This window comes from Lasioglossum baleicum, chromosome 12 (genome assembly GCF_051020765.1).
Source record: "Lasioglossum baleicum chromosome 12, iyLasBale1, whole genome shotgun sequence".
In the NCBI taxonomy this organism is placed as follows: domain Eukaryota; kingdom Metazoa; phylum Arthropoda; class Insecta; order Hymenoptera; family Halictidae; genus Lasioglossum; species Lasioglossum baleicum.
This window is the reverse complement of record NC_134940.1, coordinates 5190169-5210841: the sequence shown is the minus strand read 5'-3', so window position 1 is coordinate 5210841 and position 20673 is coordinate 5190169. Positions and strand designations below refer to the sequence as shown.

The 20673-nt window shown below is 44.3% G+C and overlaps 1 protein-coding gene across 1 annotated transcript in view; it reads left to right on the top strand.

Annotated features, from left to right (window-relative positions):
• The first annotated feature begins 6356 nt into the window (after positions 1–6356).
• The window catches only part of LOC143214704 (uncharacterized), a 23620-nt gene continuing 9303 nt past the window's right edge, over positions 6357–20673 (top strand). Inside the window, exon 1 of the mRNA XM_076436054.1 lies at positions 6357–6516. The gene's annotated coding sequence lies outside the window, so the exon portion shown is untranslated. The remainder of the gene's footprint in view (positions 6517–20673) is intronic.

Below are 20673 nucleotides of genomic sequence, written 5' to 3'. Positions count from 1 at the left end.
GAACGGGGAGGTGTCTCTTCGTGAAAGCCGATCGCGTTAACCCCGAAGTTCGCCTACAGAGTCGGACTCTCATTAAAAATTCACGCGCGCCAAGCGGCGAGACCGGGCTTAATCAATCACGAACCGCTTAACCGTTCGGCCATCTTAACGTCTTCTCCGGAGGGTTCTCCTTTTTAGTCAAAGGGTTGGAAAGTCAGCCGAAGACCACATTATCATCGTCCCGCTGACGCCTTGGCGGGCATTCTAGCGTTAACCAAACCCAAACCTTTCAGAAAGTCGGTTTAATTTACAATTTCTAAAAATTCTAAAATTCAGAACAAACTTACCCATACAGTTTGCTTCAGCGATTAATGGGGTAGACTCGTTTTCGCAGGGTTGCAAGGGTGTAGGATCCGCCTTTTCATGTCTCCATAATACAGTGAAAAGCATATAGCGAAAAGCGCTAGATAAAAGATCAATCTAGGTCGCGATCGCCCTCAAAAGGCAGCGTAATTCGCATTATTCGGAAGCATACAGCTGCTTGTAGCTATGTTCATAAAGCTGCGACAGCTACAGGCTGCCGAATAATGCAAATTACGCCTCATAAACGTAAAAATAGGACTTTCGAATGCGATCGCGGCCTAGACTGATGTTTTATCTAGCGCTTTTCACTATTGAAAAGTCCCATCTTTGTATTATCGAGAAATGGAGAATCCTGGAAACGGGACTATCCCCTTAAAACCGAGAAAATCTGGAATTAGCAAATGCACAATGCAGCTCGCATCGAACGCGCTGCATATTGGATTTCCCCGGTGCTGGAAGCAAGTATACATATTACCTTCGATCCCGTCGTTTTTCCTCTCGGACTAATTAGCCCCGAGACATCCGGGCGACCGACAACACGAGTCCGCGTGCGAAAAAATCCGCGCGACACGGCACGGTATTCGACGATTCATTGAGAAATCGCGTCGGACGGGTCACTCAGCAGATTACATGTTTAAATATGAATAAGCCCGAGCGCGCGGCAGGGGGAGACGCGCCGGGAACGTCGATAATTTAGCGCAATCGTGATAATTCGGATGAAATGCAATTCCGCCGCTGACAACGGGGAATCTTCTCTGTGACGTTATAAATTTCCGTTCGTCGACCGGTGAAAAACACCGGGAGAAGTCGGGAACTTCTTCGATCCGATAAATCTCGCAGGGAATATCGACGTGCACGTCGAAAACAACGGATATGTAGATCGTTATGTACGGAATCGGTCTGCGTTCTCCATGAATTTCGTCGAACCAAGTACGACATTGGAGTCGATACTATTCGTTCATTCATCTTTCCAGCTGTCGAGAAAATGGTTAAATAAAATAGGCCATGATGCAGATCGAGCGAAGGACATATCTGCTTGAAATTCCATTTGGTCTTGTGTAGATAAGAACAACAGCGCTGTTCTGCAATAGCGAATCCGGTTAATATTTAGCTGAGCCTCGTACATTTCCGGTTCCACCCTATGCCAAATATCGGAAGTTTATTTGTCCAGCGTAACTCGGCGCGCGCTCGTTCATTCCCTGTTGTTTTACCACGTTCGTCGCTACGCCATCCATATTTGGGTGACGTTCTTGTTGTATTTTTGACCGCGGTGGTCATAGTTCTCCTAGGCGCCACAAATAGCGCCTGAACCGGCTCGAGAAGCGAGACGCGCGGCCGCACAGTGGTCGGAAATCGCCAAAACGTGCCCGAAATAGGAAAGGGTACTCCAATTTAGTTCAAAATTGATACTCATAGGTTTTTAGGGTCGCTGATTATAAATCTGATGTCAAAATTACAAAAAACAAAATGGCGGATTCAATATGGCGGATGCGTAACCCAAAAAATTATTGGAGTCTCTTGAAAATTAGTATTCCCATATTTCTCGTGCCGGCGTATACCCGTGGAATACCCCCACTTCTCCCGGCCGCGCGTCTCGCTCCCCGTGGGGGCCATAGTCCTAGCAGCAACTACGGCCGCCAAGAGGATTGAATGCGGACATTTGTAATACGGACATGCACTCCGCATTACAAAAATAGTTATAATAACTAAAGTGGCACCTAGGGGTGTCCGATCTTTGTTGATTCTACTAGGTGATACTATAATCTAAAAGTGTGTACAAGTCCCATGCTCACAATCCCTCATAATCGTAACTATTTCCCTAGTTCTCTGAAATTTTTGTATGAAATTTTTATACATCCCGTATAATAGATTATCCATAATTATTTGCACCTTATACAATACATAAGTATGATTTACGTACCTCCAGGGGTACCGTCCATATTATAGAATGAAAATTAGCACAATGTAATGTAAATGTAGCGAGTTATGCACACTTTTCTGACGCGATAATTCGCAGTACGTAGCTGCGCTCTCAAAGAAACACTTTTTCAATAATCATAAAATAGCCCAAACATAAGTACAACCAACCCAAGGATCCAAAACTCTCGATTTGAAAATTCATTTTTTCGATTTTTGGGCACGTTTTCGAGCAAATCGACCACTGTGGGCCGGGTCGAGGTGGCGCAGCCATCGAAAATCGGTCGTAGCGAGTAAATAATTCCGAGCCCTGGTGTAGGCACGTGCGTTGTTAAAAAAAAAAAAAAGAAAAGCCCTAGAGCTAATCGCTTTGTTTACGTTCTCGCGCTCCGACTATTGGATTTGGGCCCCGTGAAAAACTCGACCAATTCACGCTGGGCGACGAACGTGTTTAATCATTCGCAGCCAGCGGAGAATTCAACAATTTATCCGACGGTGCTGTTTCGCTCATGATTTTCGCATGGTCCGTCGAATATTCGCGTTTGTGTCATGCAATTCAGGCCACCATCGGATTATGAAAAAGTTTTATTACTCGGCGGGACGCATGTTTTAATAATGTAGTCGCATTGATCGACTCGCGGTAAAGGTGCGAGAAGAATAACGCTGAACAATGCCAGACGCGCTTGATTTTATTGTGCGAGGGTGAATTAAATTGGGTATGCTGCACGGACCAGTACAATTACAAATCTACAGGTGTCGGTGAGCTACCAAAAAATGCCAAAATCATACTCGCAAGCCACGCAGCCCCCGGGAAAATGTGGTATTCCCGTAATCCCCGTCGAGTCCATTACCTACCCCAAAATCCGGCCGTACGTGGCGAATGCTACTACCCTCGCCGGTTGATACTTATGTATAATTAATCCTGGCGTGCAGCACGTACACGCCACTTAGAAAAAAGTGGTGATAGCGAGACGGTAAGGTGGTTGGGGCGATGCGGGAAGAGAGGAAAAGGGGGTTGGTTGCGCGCGACACTCGGCTACTCGTTCCGGCAGCAACGAGTAGCAAGTCCGCTGCGAAAGACTTTTCGGCGGATTCCTATCCGTTCCAGGAGGGGAGGTTGAAAGGGGTGGTCGAGTGGCCGGATGTGGTTGCTCACGAGTGCCCTTCCGGGGTTGTTATAATTAATACGACCCCATCGATCTCGGGGCCGTGGCTTTATCACGGCCCCGGAGAGCTACTTTTCGCTCTCGTGCGAAACCGAGCGCTGTTTCCGCGTGGTCCGCGAATTCCCGGCGATCGTTCGCGCCCCCGTAAAGGTCAATGGGCCGGTGTTCGAGGGCCTCGGGAATCTGGGCCAACGCGGACACAGACGGCCCGACGTGTGTACCTAATTCATACATTAATTCCGAGGGTAATCGAGCCGATAGCCCCTGAAACGCGTCGAGTCAGGCTTCGCTCGTTACCGAGCTCCCGGGGCTCGGACTGCCTTTCCCCATGGGTAATTTACAGCTTCTTCTTCTTCTCCGGTTTCTCCGCTGAAAATTTAGAAGCACGTGTCTCACAGATGTCTCTTTTTTATTACCACGCTTATTAACGCTTGCCGAGTTGTCGTTGTGGTATGCGTCAAGTCTTATTATCTTGAGTGCTCCAAAACGATTTCGTCATTCAAGAACGAGCAGAACAGAATAGTTTCCGTTTCTCGCGGGAAAACTTGTTTCCCCTCGAGGGTTACACTCAGTGCCCAGTTTCCGGTGATCTAATGCACCATACTGATGCAAGAAGAGAACGTCTCCAGGTTCCCTTATGGTTCGTGTCGCGACGCCTCCGAGTTCATTCGCGAACCTTGAAAGACGTCGCGTTGGGACCGAGGAACAACCTTCGGTTTGTCCATGTATTAATTCATTTCTAAATAAGCGACGGGGTTTTCTCTTTTTTCTTCTGTGTCTCGCTCGCTCTCTTTCTCGTCTTTTCAATTCAAACCTGCAAGATTTTAATTGAAAGCACGTATTCATCGACACGTCCAGACGAGAGAGGATGTCTTGCGATTTTCCATCCGCAACGCCCGAAGAAAACTCGCCGGGGAAAACAAGAAGGAAAACGACGGGGCGTCCATTGAAAGCGCATAATTTAAACGCTGCTGAATATTCCGGAAGTTACGGGTTCAATATATAATGCAGATCCGCGAACAGTCTCTATATAAAAAAGGCCTCTTAAATATTCCATCCTTCGTGTTAGATCATCTGCATAAAGATATAATCCCCGGTTTCATAGAATAACGTCGTCTCGATTGAAATTATTTTTCACTCGCACAGCCCCCTTTAACAAAAATTCCGGTTTTTTAGAGCAGATAGTGCTTTCGATAGAGCAGAGAGTGCATTAGATGGGGAAGAGATATGAGACAGAGATTTTCAACTATACATAGGATAAATTGCCCAAATATGGTATAGTTCCCTATTATGGCACTACCTTATATTTTGTAAAAGAGAAGTCGCAATCTAGTGAGAAAATCCTCAAACAATAGTTTACCATGTTTACTCATCAGTGTGCAGTGCAATCGCACCATTCTATAGATTTTAGTATCGATTTTAGTATCCTCCGCCAGTTGTGTTTCCACGTGTTGAATATTTTTGTGGTTAGATTTTCGATTGTATCTTTTTCGAGGAAGGTAATAGTCCAGTCAATTGTGAGCACCTGTCGGTCGGTACCTATTGGGTGAAAAAATACGTTGGAACAGTGAAATTTGAACAGTGTTTTGTCATTCGACCGTAATAGAATTTTGGTTCCTCAAATTCCTCAAACTTCTATATTCAATTTTTCGACTTCTGACCACTCTGAGATTGTCCACCTCCACCTCCGCTTTGTCGAGCACACGGGGCGAAAGTTTCGGCAAAAAGCCGGATATAAATCGCTCGTCGCCATCCATTTCTCATGAAGGTGTTTCGTCAAGGAGGAACCGGAGACGTTTCTGCGACTCTGCCGTAGAATGAGTCGGAACTGTGGGGAAAGTTTTGAGGGTCACTCCCGTGGGACGTTGTCGGGCACAGTCATCAGAACCGTCCGAAAGCTTCACCGGCGGAGCTGACTCGCGGCAGAACTCAAACCAATTTTTCTTTCGGAACTAACAGCCGAAGAAATGGCTGCTATCTCTGGAAATTAAAATGGTACACCCTTCGGGCACTGGGCTAATATTTTTTCAAAATTCATTCCCCTATAGATTGGAAAATGAACTTTTACCGTGACACGGTGACCTAATATTTGCTTCGCGAAAAGCTTTTAAAAGAAGAGAAGATCGCCGACATTCGAAAAACGATAAAACTTTGGGAATATGTAGAACACGCGTTGGTATTTGTTTCGGAATTTTTTATTCCCGCAGAAATTCGAACTGGATCAATCTTTGTAAAATCAAATGGAAAAGGAAATTCTTTTCGGTTTACCTCAACTGGAACGCTATATTTTTTCGAGAAAGAATAGTTCTTCATTAACATTTCAAATTCTACGCATGAGACATGCGCGTCCCATTAGTGGCCTGTGTTGTGCATGTTTGTTAAAATGGAAACCGTAGTATTTCCCTTAGTAATTCTTTAAAACTGCATGGGATGCATGTGTCCCATTAGTGGCGGAAAGGTTAAACACATGTACATAAATTAACATAACCCCCCGTGTGTACAAAGGGTGGACAGTCCGGCTCAGATTGTTGCAAAGTAACCTGTAAAAGAATACATTCACATAAAACACATAATAAATTACAGGTTTATTGAAAGAGCAGCATTTTACAAGGTAAAATGTTTAATCGCAATCAATAATAATAAAGTACCTCTTTCTACGTTCTGTCGCGAGTAATAGTTAAAAAGTGATCAATATAAAATCACAATGAATCATCCTGTTAAAATGCCATAGCCAGCGAAGACGACGCGTAATCATGATTTTACAGTGAGTAAACCCTAGAATCCCCTTTCTTACGTCTCCCCAGGGTGAAAGGGCACGCGGCAAGGCGACGGATTCTTGAACTCGCGAAAGTGTGACACGTCGGAACGCGCCGCGCCGGTCGAAAGGGGTGGTAGGCGAAGGGGTGAAGAGCAGACCAGCAGGAGGGTAGGGATCAGGACGTTCGTGGAGCATGGGCCAGAGGGCGCTGGATATCCAACAACATGGCCGTCTAACACCGACACCCCGTGCAAGTCTTCGCAAAGCTGACCAGCCGGATTTCAAGGAAGCAAGAACGCCGCGTCGACTGCTCGACCAGAAACTTCGAATTTCGTGAGTAACCACACAATTCGTACTAAAATTTCTTTCTCCGTCCCATCGGCTACATACTGGGCACCGTCTAAAAAAATCTATCTGCGATCTGCGTGCTTTGTCCGGCGAAGGAAACGCACCCTTCTCGCGTGTGTCTACGTCACCCAGCGCGCTGGTGTGCGTTGACATTGCCGATCAATAGAGCCCACGATAGCCTCGATCAGGATCCTCCGTTCCGAACTCTTGATCGATCGATCACCTCTTCATTCATAAAAGAATTTTTCCCGAAGTTCTGCGACGCGACTGCAAAGTGGCTGTCTCCCACAGATTTCGTTTGTTCGCGATATAAATAGCACGTAATTTCACGTAACAGTGTCAGTGACTTGCTAGTCACCCCTCGAGCCTGTGTTTACCGTTCCAGTGACGTTATAGCTAACGCGGGACAACGTTCGACGAATATTATTTTTCAATCGTACCCCGGACACACGGGGGATGAATATTTAATTTCTTTGTGTTTAGCTTTCATTATTTCTCTCGTTCTAGCTCACGTTTCCCACGAAGGAAACCGGTCAGAGCTTTACGGAAACTAGTTCTCACCCCTCGCGAACACAGGTCTCGATCGTGCTTCAATTTTTAATGGGGATTTTACCGGCAGCGATTTTTCTGTTGTGCTTTTGTCAGTGTACTTGTTTATAAAAATATGGAAGCTATTAAGATTCTCTTCTAGATAAAGGAACGCTTCGTTCTAATCTTTCGTGGCTGAGGATTTCTTTAAATATTAGAAACATCCCTTAATAAATACCGATATTTCGTCCTGACAGAATGAACAGTCGAGAGCCGCTAAACCGTGACAGTACAGCACGTTATCCGAAAATCGCATTTTAATGGGCAAATTTCAAGCTCCAATCTCCTCGTCAAATTAACAACGAAACTGCATCAAATTCTGTTGCAACCCACTGCAATTGTTGACTAGTTTCGAACATCGTGTGCAAGGTTCCGCAGTCTGTTATGACTCAGACCAGCTGACGCCGTAATTTTCCGAATGGTTATCGATCAGCCCCAATCGCGTTTTTTCGCGATACTCTGTGTAGAATAAACAATTTAACAATCTATCACGAGCAGAGACGGACCTTGAGTTTCGGTGACACGTGCGAGTGTTCTGTCCGTCATCGAGACCCTCGTTTCGGTCTAGCAACCCTCTCCGGTACCCGCACCCGCGTCTCCACACAGCAAACGTTTCTGCGTCGTTGACTCCTTTTCCCCCGTGTCGAACGAAGAAAAAAGTAAAAGGTTCGATAATTTCTCTCGGACAGCGACACCCGCCATTTTTCACCGGTGCTCGGCTCGCATTCTTGTCCCATTATTTTTCTCTCGATAAACTATTGACAAATTATCGAGCGCTGATCGAATTCCGTCGTCGAGCACCAGAAGTGATTCTTTCTTCGAACGAAGCCGCGATAGATAATTCATGCTCGCAATTAGCCCAAGGAACGGGTGACGCTTGAGGTTTGACGAAGCATTAATTTCCCAGCTAATTTGAAGGTACTGTGCGTTCAATTAGAAGGACTAAACTGATTGCTCCTCGTGACCCACTTCCACTGCTTACACGTGTTGCGTGTGTAAACGAGCATCTCCTTCTTTATCGCTTATGTCAATGCCGTGGCTAAGACTCAATTAATTAGGACACACCTCGTCTGTTGAACGCAGACTGATCGCATACTTTCGCGTTTGTTCGTCAAGTTTCCAGGAAATTCGCGGAAATTCCAAGAAAATTTCGATTCCGACGAATCCGGAGCAATTTCTGAGTAGTACAGCTCGATATTAAATTGATCGAGAGAGCGGTGTCGTCTCGCTCAAAGGAATGCGTTTTGCGTGTTTGCCAGTCACGTTTGACATTTCACGCGATTGTTCGGAGGTTGACTTCGATACGGTACGTGCTTTGACAAAGCTACTACGATCCTGAATCGCTTTACTCCCGACGTGCCAGTTCATATATATCAACAGGTGCATTAAAAAGTTTGCACGCGGCTCAATAAACACCTCCGAGAAATTACGATCTGATCTTTTACACCGTGAAACGCGACTAATACTTGCTTTGCATTCGTCCAATCGGAGGATTAGATTGTTTCTAGTGAAACAGCCGCGTCTGATCCGTGGCAGATACATCCTACTTAACTGTAATGTATTTCTGATTTCTGATTCGATAATAAAAGAATTACTGGGAATCGCCCTGCTCTGATTAAGGTTAGGTATGTTCTACTTCTCCTGCAATTTATTTGCCGATTGAATAACTCCGCTTGCAATTCAATATTAATAGGATTACGAGGTCGAAGCCAGACGTATTGGTTCCTGATTTATTTCCCATTCGATATCCTACTCGTTACAGAAAAACTCCACATCCTATTCGACAATAATACAATCACCATTGAAATGGTAGGGTAAAGTGCCCAAATATGAACCACTCGTACTATTACCAGTTGTACATAGATTCATTTCCTCCCTATAAGGTTCTGGGGTCTAGATTGTTCAAAAATTAATACAGCTTGGGAAAAATATCTTTTTTTTGGTGTGCCATTTGCAAGTTCCATTGAATGGGGTTCTTAATATGGTACACCTTGAGTCCCTAATATGACACCTAGTACCATATTCGGCACCCACACCAAGAATGTCAATAGCTATACCCATATTAGGGAACCCCTTGGTAGTGTCATATTGGGAACTCCACGTGGACTGATAATATTGGCTACTGACAAAGAAAAAATGAATTTCAGCCCAAACGAACAGTTGGCAAACATTAATATAAATAAACTGAAACTACAGATATGTTGAAACATTTCAAAATCACTTACCTTCCTCGAAAAAGATACAATCGAAAATCTAACCACAAAAATATTCAACACGTGAAGACACAACTGGCGGAGGATGGATACTAAAATTTTATAGAATGGTGCAATTGCACTACATACTGTTGAGTAATTATGGTAACCTATTGTTTGAGGGTTTTCTCACTAGAGTGCGACTTCTCCTTTACAAAATATAAGGTGGTGCCATAGTAGGCGACCATACCATATTTCTGGCCTGATCGTTGCCAGGTATACTCTACTTGCGATTTAGTTCCTATTAAACAAAAAATTAATTACAAAAAAATTAAGCGAGTCTCAGGAATCCTTGGATTTCGAAGGTCGAGGAAATTCGATGAGAAGAAGCCGCCATCCGGTGATTTTACCCTGAAATGCGCGAACAAGAAAGGGAGTGGCTGGCATCCGAGATGGGTCAGAAGTTTGTTTGGCGGTTTAGGATTACTCATCGACGCGAACCCGAGCCGAATACTATCATGATTGATGCCGAAGCCTCGAACTTGCTCGATCCTCGTCCATCGAAATTTTCGGGGTCTTGGCTAACGTCCTGTCAGTGAAATATCGGATATCAACCGACGTATCCCGTTTGTTGGTCGACGACAATGGCGACGTCGGCGACGAACAGATTTTCCGCGGGATGTCGCGTTATTTTTCATGCGGTGAAACAAGACCGCGCGACCTAAATCGTTTTTCAAGTGGCTCGTCCATTCGCGGAACACTTTTTTTTCCCAGCCCGATATTTATAGACTGCCCTTCCGATGATTCGCGCGACTCGTTTCGCGGAGAAATGTATGCCGCGTTTGCCCGCGATATTTATCCCGCCGCGTTTCCAACGAAAACCGCAAGCATTAACGAAAAATTGCGGTGTTATTTCGCCGTTCTCTTTCCGAGAACAATTATTTCGCATCGACCCGATAGATCGTTACACACAGAACACATATTCTCGTCGATGAATTTTTAAAGGGGTACTTCGACCATCTTCCTTCTCGAAATATTATTTTTCGTCTATCCACGTTGTCGAAGAAGAAAATGCGGTTGCCGAAACCTAAATATTTCTATACGGAACGCCTGTACCAGATTTCAACCGGAGTTCTCGAAATTTCGGGAAAAACTCGTCCAAAATTTCAAGCTCAGCCCCGCAGATACCACTGGAGTACGTGTCCATTAAAAGTGCACAGCTTCGTTAACTCCACGGATTTTTAAAACAGAACTTGCCGAGACTCCGGTCCGAATGCAGTTCCGTTGCGCTAAAACATTTTTCGAGAACTTGGCTTTCTCGGTGAATCATACGAGATCTGCAAAAAGAAAGAGAAATACGAACGAACCGGCTAGTCCGAAATTAATTTCCAATGGCAACAGGGTCTCCGCCGATCAATTTCACGAGAGAACGGAGAAGCGAAATCGCGGGAGGCTATTTTTCATGCGGCAGCAGTCGTCGCCGAGATTGTAGATAGCTAACAGGGGGGAGACGTAAGTAATACAAGTCACGGATAAATCGGACGCCGGCCAAACTCCCGGGACAGGACTTCCATCTGGCCAATTTCCTGGTAACAGAGTTAATTACGTGTACCCAGAAAGTTTCCCCGTGCTGCCGGAGATCTCCCTTAACGATCATTTTTCTTGATCGTTCCGCTATCAGCAGGCATCAGCTTCAAAAACAGGACGATTGCTCTCGGCTCTCTCCGGCTGACAGAAATTCCCTCGACTTCCATAAAACTTGCCATCGCCGGTTTCCCGTCGAGGCGTTCGATCCTCTTTATCGCTCGTTCGACGTCGCTCGTATTTATTACGGACCTCCGCACCCTCTCGCCGACCCTCTCCAACCCTTCTAAGAAAATCACGGCCATTTCTCAGCCGTTTCTGACCATATCCAGTCTCGTTTTTGCGCAGATTCCGCCTGAGGCGCGCACGCGAACGCTGACAACCTGCTTTTACTCCCTTAGGCCTGATCAGGTTTCTTTTTTACAACCCCGTCTGGGGATGGAAGGGCACAGAGGTGAGCAAGGACGGAAAAGGGCGAAGGGAAACTGTGGCTAACTGGGTGGCAACATTTTTTCTTAAGTGGATCTGCTTGTATTAATATGGGCAAAAAGCGGATTTTTTTACAGAGAAATGTTTGAAAAATGTTCCCGCCGTCAAGAGCAGCAATTCAAACAAATGGTACGCGTTTTATCAACACCGTTCGAACAAACGAATCCGCGTGCTAAGTGCTTTAGTGTGGTACATGCGATAGAACGTGTTCCACGTGTGCAGACCCAGCCGGATCGAAATCGTTTCGAAAATTCCAGGCCCGCGAACTGAGAACGATGTAAACTCAACGAGGCTTATTGTTCGCCGGCTGAATGCGATCCTTTTCTGTAACATTGAAGATTCCGTTTGAAAGGACTGGTTAAAATTTTCGCTGGCTTCGTAGCGCATTCGCTGCTGCGCCGAAGTGCAGCCCGTGTCTTTTATTAGCGCGGCCGTCGATTGCATATATCGGGTGGCTGGAATATTCTGACACAATGAATCCCATGTGAAAGGTCCTTTTATTAAAGAGACTCGAAACCTCTTAAGATGCTCAATGTCGACCCTCACTTGTGAACGTCTTTCTAGGCGCCAGTGCATACTTTAAATTTTTTTATCCGGCGTTCCCTCTGAATTAACAATTTTTTCATCCCGACAATTTTTTGCTACAGAGGTAACACTTTAAAAATTAGATTAAAAATGAATCAAATGTTTATCCTATTTTCCAGCGAAGTGCTACGGTTCGATTTATTTTTATAGAGATTTACGTTTCTCGGGTATTTGCGATTCAGCGCGGTCCATTTTTGAATTTCGTGAACGATGATAGAGAGACATTTTAAGGGACGCAGAGAATGATTTGTGGGGCGGAATCGAGCGGTTCGAATTACCGAAGGGTCACGGGAAATTTTCAAGCGAACCCGTCAGCGAAATTTATTCTGACTCCTTTACCGCACCGGTTTCTATTTGATATTTGACAGTGCAAACTTTCCACACGGAAGCCGGTAGATTACCTCGTCACCCCGGGGTTAGGATTGCGGCTGATGCAACCACCCTTGTTCCCGAAACTCCCGCGAAAAGTCACCTCAGCGCCGGATGAAGTTCTTGCATAAAAGGATATGAAGCCGAGGGTGTTTGTCGTCTTCGAAACAATACGACCCCTTCGGGCACAAGAAACTCCTCGGAGATTGTAGTGCTTAAGCGTAAAAATCGAATGAAAGGAGACGAACACAACGATCGTTGCTATGAAATCCCCAAACAGAATGGATCTCGAAAGTAAATTACAACAAATCTTTATTGCAGCGCTTCCATAAAAAAATTCTAAAACTTTTATCATCGTATCGTAAACGCATAAAATTGCAATTGCGAAGTTTCTTCCGCTATGTTCGAACATTTCAATTTCATAATCTCATCGTACACGCCTAAGAGCATTTTCTACAAATTTTCGAAAACCTTTTATCCATTTCACCGGCGGTAAAACGGCGATCGCAAAGTACACAAGCGTGCAAATCGTTTGCGCCATCCTACGCTCGAACCAAAGAGCGTTCTAAATCGGCCAGATGATTTCACATGCAACGAACTCGTCGATCGACAGCGAGTTGAGCCAAGGGAATGGTTGGAATCGACGTCGGTAGCAAAGTATCTCCAGTGATTCTGGGATCCCCGATAGACGCTGTATCGTGTCCCCAAATGCAGGCTGGTAACAAGGTGCTGGAAGCAATTTGGCCTAGAGGCTGGTATGTAAATCAGCCCCTTATTTCGTCATCGGTTCGAGAGGCGTCGGCCGAGCAACCGGCGGTGTATTCGGTTGCGATTTTAAATCGTTGCTCGGTTCGAGAGCACTGTCGGATACGGATTGTCGAAATAAGACGACCACTTCTCGACAGGGCTGAGCTGGAGGGTGGGAAGGTAGGCGAACGAAGTAGGTGGCAAAGTAGGTTGCATCGAGGGAGAGGCTGCGGGGGTGGCTCGGGGTGAAAATCCAGCGGATTCAATGGCCGTACACCCCTCGATAGAAGTGGACGGTCTCATGTCAGTGGCCCCAGCTAGTGCACCGTCATCCTGGGCTCGCACCTTTCGTCCTAGTTTCTCCGTTCTTACCCCCGTTCCAGCCACCCTTTCCATCCCTTCCATCACTACACACCACCCCCGCTTTCCAACCCCTGCCTCTCTCTCTCTCTCTCTCTCTCACTCTCTCGCTCAGCTGTGATCTTTATCTAGCCCGCTCCTTTTTCTTCTTTCATTACGCGCCCATGCATTCAACTCTGTTCAAGCCTGACCATGCACGTCTGTTTCCACTCCGGCTCCAGGTAAATGAGAAGACAGAAATCTTCTTTCCCCTCACTCCCGGCAGGCCGGCGAGAAACTTTTACCTGAGCAGCAGAAATTGATATTTCAACCCCGCAAAATCGCTTCTCCTACTGTGGAACCCTTTCGAAGTACAAATAATTTAGATAAAATATTTCGGGAATCTCTCCACCCCCTCTCTGTCCCCGATAAATAACTCAGACGTTCCCAACCGGAAATACTAATTTCAGCCTTCCTTCGCGCGGCCGCAAATCTGGTCAGACCTTCAGGGACCGGAAGTGAAACTGCAACCGCGTTGAATCGCAGACTCTCTTTACTTTTTTCTTTTAGTTTCTCTTTTCTACCGACCGGCGCGGCGTTCACTTTTGAACACATTCAGAAATCCGCGCGTCCTTGCTCCAGTTCTAACGCGATGGAGCCTTCGCCGCGCCGGTTTGTAAACCTCCGAGAGGGAGAGAGAGAGAGAGAGAGAAAGATCCTGCCACGGGATTAACGAGTAAGGTTACCCAGTCTTGTTTGCCCTTTTAATTCTTGGACAAATTCTGTGGAAATTCCGTGCGAGAACTTCCGACGGAGATTTTAATTGCTTCTCGTGGGCATTGGCGACGATCTCGACCGGAATTTCCATGGTCGTCGAATGGAAATTGGTCATACGCTGTTTTGTACCCGTACGTGGCTCGAATCCAAATCTTTTGAACTTGTATACCATTCTACGCGAAAGCGTCACGTGGAAACTTTGCGCGTTCACTTGAGGAAGAAAATTCTAGTTTCCGATTGTAAAAGCAGATTAATTAAAAATGTCCTCAAATTTTCTTAATGTCTGACCTTGCAGCGTCTTGTGCAACTGCACAATTTATGTTGGAAGTTGTAGTGCACGTTTCTGACCGCATACAATGCCATTCTACGGCCCACATTCATTGACATCACCTTGCTTGACTAATGGTTGACTTGTTCTACTAGCTCGTTAGTATACCCGTACTGGGACACGTTGTGTCCAGTTAATCACGTATGATGCCCACGAGAGACCTTCCTAATGTCATGAATATACCCTTCTAGTTTAATTAGAAATTGTTATCGCAAAACATATTACCCTTATAATTACCATTGCCTTTTTGGCACATATGTTTGTTCTACTTGGCCTGAAACGCTGTTATATTATAGTACAATGCACGACAAATGTTTGTCCATCAGTGTAGGTCATACGTCATGCCATGGTCATGTGCCTTAATGAGATTGTGCATATTCTACATGATTGCAGGTAGTTAATCAAGATGTCTTAACTAAAGATGTCTTAAGATGTTGGACCTGAACGTATAATGAACGTTTGCTCCCGTGTTTGCACTTACATTCTTCAGGATCGTTGTGTTTGGAGTTATAAACAAGTCCAGTGCACCGTAACAATTCGCAAACCGCGGACGAAGCTGTTCTGCTTGCCGACCTGGATACAGAGACCAGTATTCTACGCGTCTGTGTAACAGAGTCACGTTCTACTTGCCTAATGACGTGTAATTTCGTTATCTGAGTCTGGTCGTGCACATTCATCTCTTCCCGGTCCGACTGAAACTGTTTAACCTCCACTTCTTTGCCGGCGAAACGATTCCGATTACGTTTCGAAAAGTTCGATCTAATCAGTATCGTTCGACGGTAATCCCCTAAATTAATAGAACTTTCCGTGCTCGATAACGCATTTTACCGTTCGTAGAATCTACGCCAGGAAATCTCCGCGCTTCGCAGATTTAAATTGCAGCGACGCTCTTCAGATTCTGATCACACACAGGACAGTTCTACTTCGTGAAAATTTACCCCAGCATTTACTTCGTCTCTTACAGACGTTGAACAGAAGGCGGGAAAATTTTACTTAGCAAAATCTCGGATTACGCGATCATTCCGCAAAGCTTCAAACGACTGTATTCACCCGTCTGGTCACGCATAGGAACATTCTACCTCACGAGATTCTATTTGAACGTATACTTTAGCGTTTACAGAAAGTTGGGCCGAGTCTAATCCTAATCTTATCGCCGGAGGAAGTTCTAAGAACGGTCTTTACATGTCTGGCTGCATAAAAGCCCATTCCACTTAACGAAATTCCAAACTATTTTGCCATCCGTACAATATAAACGCACGGAAATCGCAATCCTACGGACGATCGAAGTTGCAACAACTTTCTGGAGTCGCCCGATTGCATGCAGGACAGTTCTACTTAACGAAATTCCACAACTATTTCAACATCCACTCAGTCTAAAAGCAACGAAATCCTTGTCCCACGTACGATTGAGGTTCTAACAGAACTGTAGCTACCCGATCACATACAGAATAATACTACTTAACGAAAATCTCGACTATTTGGCCATCCACTCGGTGTAAAAGCAAGCAAATCTCTTTCCTGTGTACACTCTCGAGGTCTTAGCAGGAGTGAAACTGCCGAGATTACATATAGAATAATTCTGCTTAATCAAAATTTCAACTATTTTCCCATCTACTCTAAGAGCAACTCAATCAAAATCCTATGCACGACTAAGGTTCTCACGGTAGCTACCTGATGCTGTACAAAATAATTCTAGTTCACTAAAATTTCAACTATTTTGCCATCCATATAATTTCAACTTCAATCCTCCGGACGATCAAAATATTAACAACTTCCTCCCATCGTCGGATTACGTTCAGAGCAATTCTACTTAACGAAACTATTATTTCTCGATTTTATGCGCCATCGAATCCGAATTCTACGATCAACCAAAGCTCCGACAATGCTATTTGATTGTCCGATCACGCACGGATCAATACCGCTGCGCAAAATATCCGTCCACTTTATCATTCAGTGGGTTTAACCGAGCCGAACCTGGATTCTATAAACGATCAAAGTTCTAACAATGCTAGTTGGCTGTCTGATCACAAACGGAACATCTCTACTTCGCGAAATCCGTATCCGTTTAACGACTCGGCGAATTTCAAAGCAAAATATGAAGTTCGAACGGCGCTGCTCCCGTTTAAACCAGCAATGGCGTAAGCCGAGGAGGCTGAAACACAATTTCCCGTCGCCTAAACTCCAAGCCTGAGGATTTTAAAGCCTAACGACGCCCACGCTCTGCCACGCCGGTCACAATTTCCTCGTTCCGCGTTACGTGTCTGTAGCGAGCTCGGTTTCGCCGCGCCCACGCCAAGTATTCTGCCTAATTGCGCTATTGTCGATAACAGCGAGGGCTTCCTCCCCTTGTGTCCCCGCTTGCTTTCTATGATTGCATTCCCGTTCCCATTAAAAACGATGACGCGTGCGGTCGCTACATCGTCGGCGCAACACGGTCCGACAGGGGAAAGCCCCGAGGCGTGCAAAAGTAAACAATGCTTCGAAATACTTTTCCACAGTCAATTCAGGTGAAGTGCCCTATGCCTGGACAGCATGTTTTTCTATTTTAAATTTTATCACTTTAAATAAACAAAAATAATTTTTTTAGATTTTTAACATACAGTTCAGAGTTTGTAAAGTAATTTAAAATAAAAAAATCATTGTTTAGGTTAATATCTTAATTGTATTAACAAGAATAATTGAAACCTATATAATATAAAAATAGTTGGACATATTAAATCCAATCTAAGCTAGTACCTGGACAGAAGTAAATCCTATACCGGGACAATGAATTTACATATAATCTGCAACAGATACTATAGTGTTCCAAGCACTATGGCCGCCACGGGGAGCGAGACGCGCGACCGGAAGGAGTGGGGGTATTCCTTGAGAATGCCTTCGATCGAGCAAAAATTTGCCCATGCCTGATCTATAACATCGAACTTTATTAAATCTTTAATATGATGCACATATGAATATATTATTATCGTACATTACATTCTGCCTTTTTCTGCTTTGTCGTGTAATTATCTTTTTTCTTTCGTGTAAATTATTATTGATTTCTTGCTCTTGTTCTTTTTTAATTTTGTATCTCTCTTTCTCCTGCTTTTTTGACAAATGTTCTTCTTCTATCATTTTTTTTCTTGCTCCTTTTTCAAGATCTTTCTTCTATCTTTACAGTACAGTTGGTGGTCCTTTGTTAGCATCCACCGAACTTAAATTTTTCATTCTAGAATGTGTGCTTTTTGGAATCTTAAACTGGCCCACTGTATTGAGGGCTTGTACTTGTACGATGGATTCAACAAAATGAGATTCTTGATTTCTCTTCAATATTTTATTTCTATTCAATCTTCTGTTTTCCTTCAATCTGTCATTTTTAATAATATCCTTAGATATTATGTTCACTTTTGGCTTTCACTTACTTTAATCTGTTTTTCTATGATACTTATCAATTACTTTTTTCGACTGGAATCAAAAGTTTTGTTTCTAGTGATGGCCATTATCAAATTTAATTTTTAAAGGAAGTTTACAATCTGAAAAAAACATTTTTTTAAGAACTATATCGACATGAATAATTAATTTTTGAGGTTAGGTATTAATACTGATAGATTTATGACATAAAAATTAAGTATTATTAACGTCACAGCCGGAACACATTTTCTACATACGTTATACAAGCTAATAGAAGACTACTTACACGTACATTTAGTTAAATAATTTGCAAACAATGCGTTGATTTTATTAGCAAACGCGTGTCCGGCTTCAGGCGTAAGCACACTGCGTATAAGCTTAGAGTGGGACAGCTACTGTCATCGCGTCCCAGACAGTCCCAGTATGCAGTACTTATATTTGAAAACAGTCCTAATCTTGGACATCTAATATTTGGATTAATAATTATTATTTACGTTAAGTTTGATTGGCAATTTATTTTAAAATATCAATATTATTATGCGTGATAATTATTTTTTGTCAGAGGGCTTAAATTATATCTTTTTTTCTAACAAAAGTTCGAACTATAAATGCACATGATTCGCATGTAAATTGACTATTTTGTATACTGTTTTCAGATGAACTTTGAATTTATTTTTAAATTTCAATTGATGTCATAATGAAATAATATTCACACCTACTTGTAGCTAAGGCCTCAGAATTGTATAATATAATTATTTAATCTCTTAATTACTGATTTTACTATGAAAATTCAATTGTCCAGATTTAGGTATCACTTTTGGACTGTCCAGACTTAGGGCACTTCACCTTACTACATCACAATAATCCTATTTTTCTGCGTTAGAAAAACTATAACTCGCAGCTTCGCTTCTTTTCGAAACCTCAATTCTTCGAATACCACTGAAAATAAATGATTACGTTCTACATGCTCCAGGAAGATTATGTTCTAAAATCCGGGAAAATTATAACTCGCAGCTTCGCTTCTTTTCGAAACCTCAATTCTTCAAAAACCGATAAAAATAAATAATTACGTTCCACATGCTCCAGGAAGATTATGTTCGAAAATCCGGGCTCCCCTAAGCGAAAGAATGCGAACCACAGAATTAAACCTGCCACTTTCAGCGACGCGGCGATTCTACCTTGACATTCTCCCGCGAAGAATTTTCATTTCGCCGAGCGCGAAAAATTCCGTGTTCGTTTTCGCAACGACAAAAATGATTTCGAAAGTCCCGAAACAGGTTGTCGCGAAAGATAGATCGTTACGCGGTGTTTGCGAGCGGAACGCATTGCTAATGTCATTCCGAGCTCTAGCGAACAAATGTTTGTCTAGCGTGCACGCCGAAAGTCTCGCTAACGACTGGATTCTACGGCGTTGCTTGACTTCCGCTTGATTTCGGCTCCGATCAATATCTTTCGGTCCTCCGAGGTGGGTCGTGTTTGTCTCCTGTGTCAGTTTTCGTGTTGACGCTAACTTCTGGCCACTGTTAGTCGGGTCCACCCACCAAGCTTGTGTATCAAAAACTGTCGACAAAGTGCAGCTGCACAACATCCTGCCCGTTCTCAGCTGCGCTGCTGCAACTCGTTCCCGTGTTCCGACCGGAAAATATTTGTTTCTGTTCGAATTTGATAACTTCGCTTGTAAGTTGTGGTCACGGTTTTATTATATACTATTCCATCTGCTGACGATCCAAAGGTTAATTGCAAGTCACTGAAATTACATCGCTTTTCTTGAATTTTCCGGGAGTTGTGATGTGGTAATTAATAATTGGAAATAATTTTCAGTCTCTCCGCTTCAAGTCGAATAAATTAGCAATCTCAGAAATTCGAAGTGTTAACTGGAAGGATCTCGGTTTCCTTTCGCAGCATTGACTCGAGTAAACTTTGATTTTCTCAGAGGCGGCAGACAGGTGCCAGGTCGATTTTCATTCATTCTGCCAGCAGCAGAGCAAAATTTCAAAATATCAAACGGTTAATGCTAGGCATGGGCGAATGGAGAACCTGTCAATCTTTTCCAATTCCTTTCAGAACGTTCCTTACATTCGGAAGAGGGTAAAATACTTCTTCGTTTAGATTGGTTGTTAGAAACATGAAATTTAGAGAGAATACGATTGTGGTTGACTGTAGAGATCGCGGTAGAAGCAGAATTTTTCTACCGTTCAACGGGGCTATCGCTTTAAATATGGTGTCCGTCGTCCTAGTTTCCCAATAATCGCTCCAGCGACCGAAAATGTAGTTCAAACGCCCCTTTCCACCCCCCGGCCGAGCGAGCCACCCCCATCAAGCGAAAGCGCCGTCTCGATTTTACATTCCGCGTCCCGCATCGACGTGTCCGATGTACCGAAACTCGCCGAAATCGGGGGATTCCCCGGCAGATATCCAAAATAATTAAGACACGAGGTCGGACGGGGGGTGGGAGAGGGTTGGAAAAGGAGCAAGTAGAGGGCGAGCAGGAGAGTACACACAGATCGAGATAGGTCGCGTCCCCGGCTACGTGTCCGGTATATGTATATCGGCGGTGGGACACGTCGATATCGATCGTCGACGATGAACTCCGGATTACCGGAGACGCTAATTCCAGTTTCGAGATCGACGAACGCGGGGGTGGATCGCGCTCGCCGGCCAGCTAAGACCTGCTGGAGGAGTCGGCGGGCTTTAAAGTCAGCCGCAGCTGCGCCAGGTCGACCGATAACACGGAACTCGGCCACTGGGTCAACG